Source organism: Helianthus annuus, chromosome 8, assembly GCF_002127325.2.
Source record: "Helianthus annuus cultivar XRQ/B chromosome 8, HanXRQr2.0-SUNRISE, whole genome shotgun sequence".
Lineage (NCBI taxonomy): Eukaryota > Viridiplantae > Streptophyta > Magnoliopsida > Asterales > Asteraceae > Helianthus > Helianthus annuus.
This window is the reverse complement of record NC_035440.2, coordinates 157093604-157103678: the sequence shown is the minus strand read 5'-3', so window position 1 is coordinate 157103678 and position 10075 is coordinate 157093604.

Sequence of the window (10075 nt, the reverse complement as noted above, 5' to 3'; positions counted from 1 at the left end):
TGCTAGGATGCATGCGTCACATAGGATCTGGACGAGGCCTTAGTGACATAATAACTATGATAGACAATATAAAACTTGTTTATTCTATGTTAAGACAATGCAATGCTTAATATTATCAATAAAACGAAACACTTTTTGTATCCATGGTTGTGGAACGATTGCTTCTGTTACAACACTCCCCGATGTTTCCGCCACGGTTTGTTGTCCTACGTGGTCGGGGTGTGACAAGGGAGGAGCTGGTCGTTGTGGGCTTGGATCGTGATTGTCTTGTTAAACACTTACGACATTTGATACTTTATTGTGATGGGTTTTAATTATACGCTTCCGCTAAACAACGATAACTTACTTATGTTTTGGAACACCTTTCATATGGATTTGGTTTGGTTTAATGGCAATTACTTTTACCATATATATATTGTTCTATATGATTGGTGGCTTAGTCCTGGTCAGTCACGCTCCCAAGCGGTGATACTCCGCAGGTGGATTTTGGGGGTGTGACAGATTGGTATCAGAGCCATTGGTTATAGAGAACATGGTTTTAATATGGGAAAACGTTTTTATTAAAACCAGACTATAGCCAGAACAGTGCTCTCAACGATCCACAACGACGCTTCGCTCCACGTGCAAGACTCAACCTCCTAGGTAATAAGGTTATTGTTTATTGCCTACATGCTAGAATTGCATAGAATTTTGCACGTAGTATGCTTAGATTACACTGCTCATTACTTGTTATTGCTTGAGAACACCTACTTGCTTACACTTTTCTGTCATCGCACTACTCGCGAACCATTCATACTTATGCTACCTTTACTGCTCGATCATGTCTGGACGTGTTAACATGACTAAAGCCCAGTTGACGGCTCTCATTAACGAACAAGTTGCTGTGGCGTTTGCAGCCGAACAAGCAGGAGGTATAACCTGTTATTCCAGACCTATCCTAGGATGTTAGATCCTACTCTCGTGACCCAACTCTCGCGCTTAACCTTGACCTATCTTTCTCGCGCAACGGGTCAGAACGCACAGCAACCTGTCTGCACATTCCAGAACATTCAGTGGCACAGAAGGAGCAGTGGGGCTACTCCATTAGTGTGGGAAGCTGGAGTCAGTATTCGAGATGTGTGAATGCCCTGAGGCTCGCAGGGTCAAGTACGCCACTGGTACTTTGGAAGGAATCGCGCTAACCTGGTGGAACGCGCAAGTACAGATACTAGGGTTGGCAGCTGCTAACGCCACCCCCTGGAACGAATTCAAAGAACGCATTAAAAGGGAATACTGCACGTGTGATGACATCCACAAGTTGAAAGGGGAGCTTTACCATTTGAAAATGACGGGGTCAGAAATTGAAGCTTATACGAAACGGTCGCACGAACTGGCCATCTTGTGTCCAACCATGGTGGACCCTCCAAGCAAGCGTATCGAATTGTACCTCAAGGGTCTAGCCTCAGAGATTCAGAGCCATGCTACATCGGCTAACCTCGACAATATCCAAGACATTCAGCGTCTTGCTCATCGCCTCACGGATCAGGCGGTGGAACAGAACAGGCTGCCTAGTTGTATCAGCGCTATTACTACCGCTACCACTTCTGCTACTCCCGCTACTCCTAATGACAACAAGCGAAAATGGGATGGGTATTCCAGCAAGGGTTCCGCTACCGTTCAGTCTCAAGCACAGCAGCAGCGCAAGAATAGTGATCACCAGAGCCCGAGTCAGCCAACTTCTGGTGGTCAGGGGCAGGGTGGATATCGGGGAATTCACCCAAACAGACACCACGGTGGTTAGTGCAACGAGGGAGAGGTGTCTCAAGATGAGCCATGAAGCTAAGGATTCAGGAGCCCACGGCCTGCAAATCGGAATCGCCAGCAGCAACATCAAGCAGAAATCCTATGCAAAGAAAAGATTGTTCGCATTCCTCGTTCTGGTCAAGAACCTCTCGAAGTTCAAGGCGACAAGAGTGGTGCTGTGGTTGGCATCACCTCTTTCTTGAAGGCTTAGAACTGTTTGCGGAAGGGCCACATCGCAATTTTGGCTCTCGTTACTGACGCATCAACGAAAGAAAAGAAGTTGGAAGACCATCCAGTTATACGCGACTTTCCTCAGGTGTTTCCTGAAGACTTACCTGGTCTACCGCCTCATCGTCAGGTCGAATTTCAAATCGAGCTCGCTCCAGGAACAGCACCCATAACTCGAGCACCGTATCGTTTAGCTCCAACCGAACTGGAAGAACTGTCAAAGCAGCTACAAGAGCTCTTGGGAAGGGGCTTTATTCGTCCAAGCTCTCCGCCTTGGGGAGCTCCAGTATTATTCGTGAAAAAGAAGGATGGCACTTTCAGAATGTGCATAGACTACCGCGAACTGAACAAGGTCACAGTGAAGAACCGCTACCCTCTCCCTCGCATTGACGATTTATTCGACCGGTTGCAAGGGTCGAGTTACTATTCCAAGATTGATCTAAGGTCAGGGTATCATCAGCTGAGAGTCCGGGATGAGGACGTCTCCAAGACAGCATTCAGGACTCGCTACGGTCATTACGAGTTTCTAGTCATGCCATTTGGGCTTACGAACGTGCCTGCAGTTTTCATGGATCTTATGAACAGGGTGTGCAAACCCTATCTAGACAAGTTCGTCATCGTTTTCATCGACGACATTCTGATCTTCTCCAATTGTCAGGAGGAACACGAGCAGCACTTACGACTTATCTTGGAACTTCTTCGAAAGGAGCAATTGTACGCCAAGTTTTCAAAATGCGACTTCTGGCTTCGAGAAGTCCACTTCTTAGGCCATGTAGTGAACAGGGATGGGATTCATGTCGATCCATCCAAAGTAGATTCGACCAGGAACTGGCCTGCACCGCGTACACCAACGGAAATACGCCAATTCTTGGGTTTGGCGGGGGATTACAGACGATTCATCAAAGATTTCTCCAAGATCGCACAGCCGCTTACGATACTGACACAGAAAGGTGTCACCTACCGTTGGGGAGATTCTCAGGAAAACGCTTTTCAGTACTTAAAGGATAGGCTTTGCAGCGCACCTATTCTTTCATTGCCAGAAGGCACGGATGACTTCGTGGTTTATTGTGACGCATCGATACAGGGGCTTGGTTGTGTATTGATGCAGCGGGATAAAGTTATTGCCTACGCTTCTCGTCAACTCAAAGTTCATGAGCGGAATTACACGACGCACGAATTAGAGCTGGGAGCTGTTGTTTTTGCACTTAAGATATGGCGACACTACCTGTATGGTACCAAGTGCACAATTACCGATCACAGGAGTCTCGAGCATATCTTCAAGCAGAAGGAATTGAACATGCGTCAACGACGATGGGTCGAGTTACTTAACGATTACGAATGCGCCAACAAGTACCATCCAGGCAAGGCCAATGTTGTGGCTGACGCTCTCAGTCGGAAAGACACTCTACCTAGACGCGTACGAGCCTTGCAGCTCACTATTCAGTCCAGTCTTCCTGCACAGATACGAACTGCTCAGATGGAAGCATTAAAGCCCGAAAACGTCAAAGCTGAAGCCTTACGCGGCTCAAGGCAACGAATGGAACAAAAGGAAGACGGCGCCTACTATGTAACGGGGCGTATTTGGGTCCCACTTTTTGGCGGTTTACGCGAGCTGGTAATGGATGAGGCTCATAAGTCTCGCTACTCGGTACATCCAGGTTCGGATAAAATGTATCACGACATCAGAACTACATACTGGTGGCCTAGCATGAAAGCCCACATCGCTACTTACGTCGACAAGTGTTTGACATGTGCAAAAGTCAAAGTGGAGTATCAGAAACCAGCGGGCCTACTGCAACAACCCAGGATACCACAGTGGAAACGGGAAGAAATTTCCATGGATTTTGTTACTGGCCTGCCTAGATCCTAGCGTGGGAATGATAGTATCTGGGTGGTCGTAGATCGACTCACAAAGTCTGCTCATTTCCTGGTTATTAAGGAAACAGATAAGTTCTCTACCTTAGCAGACGTCTACTTGAAAGAAGTTGTTTCGAGGCACGGAGTGCCAACCTCTATCATTTCGGATCGGAATGCACGATTCACGTCAGAGCTATGGCAAGCGATGCATAAATCTTTCGGCTCACGGTTAGACTTGAGCACAGCATATCATCCTCAGACGGATGGGCAGTCTGAGCAAACGATCCGGACTCTCGAAGACATGCTTCGGGCATGTGTTATTGAGTTCGGCAACGGCTGGGAAAAGCATCTTCCCTTGGTGGAGTTTTCGTATAATAACAGTTATCACACCAGCATACAAGCCGCTCCATTCGAGGCATTGTACGGACGTAAATGCCGGTCACCTCTCTGTTGGGCAGAGGTGGGGGATAGTCAGATCACGGGTCCAGAGATTGTAGTGGACGCCACGGAAAAGATTGCACAGATACGACAACGCATGCCGGCAGCACGCGACCGTCAGAAAGCCTACGCGGACAAGCGTAGGAAGCCTTTGGAATTTCAGGTCGGGGACCGGGTTTTACTTAAAGTCTCACCCTGGAAGGGTGTGGTTCGTTTTGGCAAACGGGGCAATCCAAATCCGCGGTACGTCGGACCGTTTGAGATCATTGAGAAAATAGGCAAAGTGGCCTACAAGCTAAACCTACCAGCTGAACTCGGTGCAGTTCATAATGTATTTCACGTGTCGAATCTAAAGAAGTGCCTGTCAGATGAGACCCTCATAGTTCCTTTTAAGGAACTCACTATCGACGAGCGGTTGCAGTTCGTCGAGGAGCCAGTTGAAATCACGGACCGGGATGTTAAGGTCCTCAAAAACAAGAGAATCCCTCTTGTCCGAGTTCGTTGGAACTCCAAACGTGGCCCAGAGTACACCTGGGAACGCGAAGACCAGATGACAGAAAAGTACCCCCAGTTGTTCGGAACAAATGCAACCACTACTGAGACTGAAGCTACTACTGCGGAATTTCGGGACGAAATTCCAAATCAATGGGGGGATGATGTGACACCCCAGGAAAATCAGTAAACGATACAACTTACCTAGCTTCCTCAGTAACCGCATGCTAAATTTCGGGACGAAATTTCTTTCAAGTTGGGGATAATGTGACAACTCGAGTTTCCAAGATTCCAATTTCGCATTTATTGCACGTTCATTGTTTGTTTAGTTATTTATTTGCACGATTAGTTGCTATGGAATTGTATATGTTTTGACACAATGAAGTGTATTGTGTAATTGTGCATGGTTATGTGTTAATTGTGAAAGATTTGTTAAATGCATAAACTTGGTGGTGAAATTGTGAACTATTTTGAAATGGTGTACTTATGTAAAATATGATACTTAGGGATGTATGGAGGAATTAGTGAAACTCTAAGCATTTTAACCCAAATCATTCACTAATCATTCACAAAGAACCAAAACACGTACAACCATCTTCTCTATTCCTCTCTACAACCATCTTCTCATCATTCTTGGCTTCACAAGTCTTTTGCATCAAGCTTGATCTTTCAATCCATTTAGAATCAATCAAGGTAATTGTTTAATCATTGTTGGTTGTTAGTTGTTGATTGATAGATGACAAAACCCTAGTTCTTCATATGATATTCTGTGATTATAATTGAATCCTGATTATTGCGATATGATGATGATTAGTTGTGAAATCGATTGTCTGATGCCAACATGCTTGATATGATGAAGATGTTAATTGTTTAATTGATTTCTGCAATACAAAAGCAAGAGCTTAGGGTTTTCTTGATCGTAGTCTGCGTAACGTAACTGTTCCAATGAAAGATTGAATGTACGTTTAATGTTGTTAACTGGTCCGACCTTTTTAGATGCAGCATTAGGTCCGAGTTTTGTGAAGGACATAAGTCCGACTTTTGTGATATGTAAACATGCTTGTCCGAATTTCTTTGTTTATGAACTCATGTCCGACTTATGTTTATAAATCTGGTGGTCCGAACTTTACATAAGGAACCTTTCCCCCATTTTTTTGTCCGACCTTTGATAATATCACAAGGGGTCCGAGTTTATGGCCTTGTTACCCTTGTCCGACCTTGTGAAAGAAACCCCCCATGTCCGAGTTTTGAAGGGGAAGCCCCCTTGCCCCTGTCCGAGCTTCATGGCCTTGAAACCCCTCACACTTTGTCCGAATTTTGTAAATGAAAGCACCAAGGAGTCCGAGTTCTTTTGCATGCTTTATGATGTCCGACCTTTTATAGTTGTAAGGGGGAATGTGTCAGTCCGAACTATATATATATAGATGACACAAGGAACGAGTTTTGTAATGTAGTGTTTGTTGAGTTCTATGCTTTGAATAACTTGTCCGATTTTTAAAAACACTTGAAGGGTCCGAGCTTTAAACCCAACTCCCATGGTCCGACTTTTGGCCTAAGGACTCATGATCCGACTTTTAAACAGGGGAAGCCCCCCCCCACTTCTTGTCTGAGTTTTAAATAGGGCAAGGCCCTGTCTGACTCTGTGTGATGTTAAAGTAAAGTTGAATGTATGTTATTACATGATTGAAAGTGTTAACTGTGTTATGTTCGTCAGATTTGTAAAGCATGCAACTGTTGTTTAACCTGATGATCCATAAAGTGTGTTATTAATGCTGAATCGGATAAGATGTGTATGTCACTTTCTTAAGCCGCTAACTCAGTTAAACTTGTTCAGTTTATCAACGCCGTTGAATGTACGAAGTATGTTAACAGTGACAAATATGTTAACCTCCATGCTAGACTGAAATGTGAAAGCAAAGGCGTGACGCATGAATTATGTGAATACGATGAACTGATTTCGTGATGTATGATTCTGTATATAATCGTATGATACTGAATGCAACTGTATGATCCTGCATGTATGAATCATTCTATGTGATATCATCTTGTACACAATAAGCACACAAAACACAGTTGGTTGATTATCAATGACTTGCAAACCCTAATTTGATGCAAACACTTACATCGTATCATGTGCAATGAATCCTAGGTCGTGTGTAACGGACTTAGACATTTACTAAACCGTAGAAGCAATAACATACCGAGCAAACCAAGGTGAGTTCACACCCTTACTAAGGCATGGGATTCCCAGGGTTGGGAATGGGATTGAAGGAATAAGGTTGAATAGATTCATACTGACACTACCATAGACTACCATACCAGCGTCCTCGGTTGTGCAGGACACATACGTAAACCTACGTATGCTTATACTACTTACTGTCCTCGGTTGTGCAGGACACATGCGTAAAGCCCACATATGCATATGCTTCTTACTGTCCTCGGTTGTGAAGGATACGCACGTAAAATCTACGTATACTTATACTTACTACTATCCTCGGTTGTGAAGGATACGCACGTAAAACCTACGTGTATTTATACTTACTACTATCCTCGGTTGTGAAGGATACGCACGTAAAACCTACGTGTATTTATACTTACTACTATCCTCGGTTGTGAAGGATACTTACGTAAACCTACGTAAAGCCTGTACGTACTACTGTTCTCGGTTGTGAAGAACACTTATGATTACGAATAGTCTAGTGGTTATACAACATGGGAAGCCCCCACCAATAGAACGCACTATCGGCCCAGTAGAGCCACATGTTACAAACGAACTTACTATTACGCATTTACTTTCTGTGAACTCGCTCAACTAGTTGTTGATCCTCTTTTACATGCCTTACAGGTCGTTAGATACATGGAGCTTGCACAGGGAGGAGCTGGTCGTTGTGGGCTTGGATCGTGATTGTCTTGTTAAACACTTACGACATTTGATACTTTATTGTGATGGGTTTTAATTATACGCTTCCGCTAAACAACGATAACTTACTTATGTTTTGGAACACCTTTCATATGGATTTGGTTTGGTTTAATGGCAATTACTTTTACTATATATATTGTTCTATATGATTGGTGGCTTGGTCCTGGTCAGTCACGCTCCCAAGCGGTGATACTCCGCAGGTGGATTTTGGGGGTGTGACAACCATTTCCGCCTCGATTGGTGTTAGTTCCCCGGTTACCACCTTGATTCCCATTCCCGCCATTTCCTCCCTGTTGACGGTTTTCATTCCCTCCTCCATGACCTCTTTAATTTCCACGTCCAACACCATTACCAGCCCAACAAGTTTCCTTTGAGTGGCCAGTCTTCCCACAGGACTCACATTTCCTGAATTTGCATGGGCCGGGGTGATGATATTAACATGCATCACACTTGGGCAGGGTGCCCATGTATCCTCTTCCTTTGTTTTCGGCACCAGTTTTGACCCTAGCTGGTGCACTTCCCTCTTCTTTCTTGCTGACACTGTTGGTACCCTTTTTGAAGTTTGAGAATTTCCTCTTGTTCTCACTCGATGATGATTCAACATGTGTTTCCTTCTTTTTCGGTTTAGAGATTGAAAACTTGTTCAATCTGATGGCTTCCTCTGTAAGTGCCACACTAAGATCAATGGCGTCGGTAATCATTGGAGGCTTGGACATCGTCACCATGCTCATGATCTGGGGTGCCAATCCCCAGATGAAACGCTCAATGCGTTTAAACTCAGGATCAACCATATACGGCACAACGCGTGACAAGTCATGGAACCTTTGCACGTATTCAGCAATTTTTGGAACGTCCATTTTGAGGTGCCAGAACTCAGTTTCCAGTTTCTGTATCTCGGGCCGTGAACAATATTTCTTCCTCATGAGCTCCTTCAGCTCAGTCCATGTCAAAGCATATGCCGCCGCCTCCCCCAGGGTCTGTACTTGAAGGTTCCACCAGGATAGGGCACCATCAAGAAAGAGCCCTGAGACGTATGTAAGTTGATGTTCAGGAGCACACTTGCTTATCCTTAAAACAGAGTCCGTCTTTTCCGTCCATCTGACGAAAGCAACAGCACACCCAGGGCCGTCATAGTTCAAGGGCTTACAATCCAGAAATTGTTTGTAGGTACAGCCATTTGTAGGTTGTTGTTTCTTGAGGTATTCCTGCTAGTTTCCGTGCGGGAGGCCTCGTACTGCGCTATTGCTGCGGTAATTCGCTCTTGTAACTCCACCTTAGTGGTCGGCAACCGTGTGTCTCGTCGTGGAGGCATCTTTCATAAAAAGAGTGTAATAGTCAGGTCATAGTATGTATAGTTAGTAATATGCGTATGTAATAACACCAATCAACACAACAACACATAACATCCCATGTCACAATCATAAGCAAATAAATCAACAATGCGTGAAATGAAAAGGCTGTGATTGAGCTTTGCATTAAACAAAACCACCAATACAATTTTACAATTGTATCATATGTCAAAAGAGACTAAGGGTCACATCACCCTTGTCTGAGTCGTCTAACAAGTACAACAACCAACAAGTTAAATATCAAAAACGTGGTCTTCCAAAGTCTTCATAATCATGGCTCGATAGCTGTCTTCTCACCAAAAGTAGCCTGTCTGTAGGAGACCTGGAATCCCTAAGCAATTGGTGGGGGAGGAGGAGGTGGAGGAGTGAGAACTAATCTGTGCAAATGCGCCAAATCCTCCTCGAGAGCTTCGACAACACGTAGCAGGTAAGCAATCTGCTGGTCCTTAGTGAGGAAACGGACATCAGAATCAGGGTGCAGTCCAAGATGGGCTGGTGGTGTCGCAAATGGAGACTGGCAATGACAAGGACAAGGGGTAGGACGTGGAATTCTCTCCAGCTCTTTGACTCGTCGGCTCAACGAACCCTGCTGTAACTACAAGGATATGAGTATGTCATCCGTGGTATATCCCACATGGAAAGGGTGGTATGGGTCTGATAAAGGCATGACATTGGGCGAAGACCACATAAATGGCTCGCCCGGGTGTGCTGAGGAAGTAAAAGCCGTGTGTGCAGTCGGTGCAAAAGGGGGTATGTATGGAAAAGCGGCTGTCATGGGTGGCATGTGACCATGCAGCCCAGTAGAAGGTCCTTCCCCTGGACAGGGAGGAGGTATGTCCTGAAGAAATGTAGTGGGTAAGTCGGTGCGGTGGGTTTCAGATACGTGTGGGTGGAACAGTGGAACATCAACGGGTTCGGAAATAGGTGCAGCAGGTGGAGTGATGGGTAGAACAAATGGAGGATAGTCATCATCATTCTCAATCCACCCGTTACGGGTGTCAGCATATCT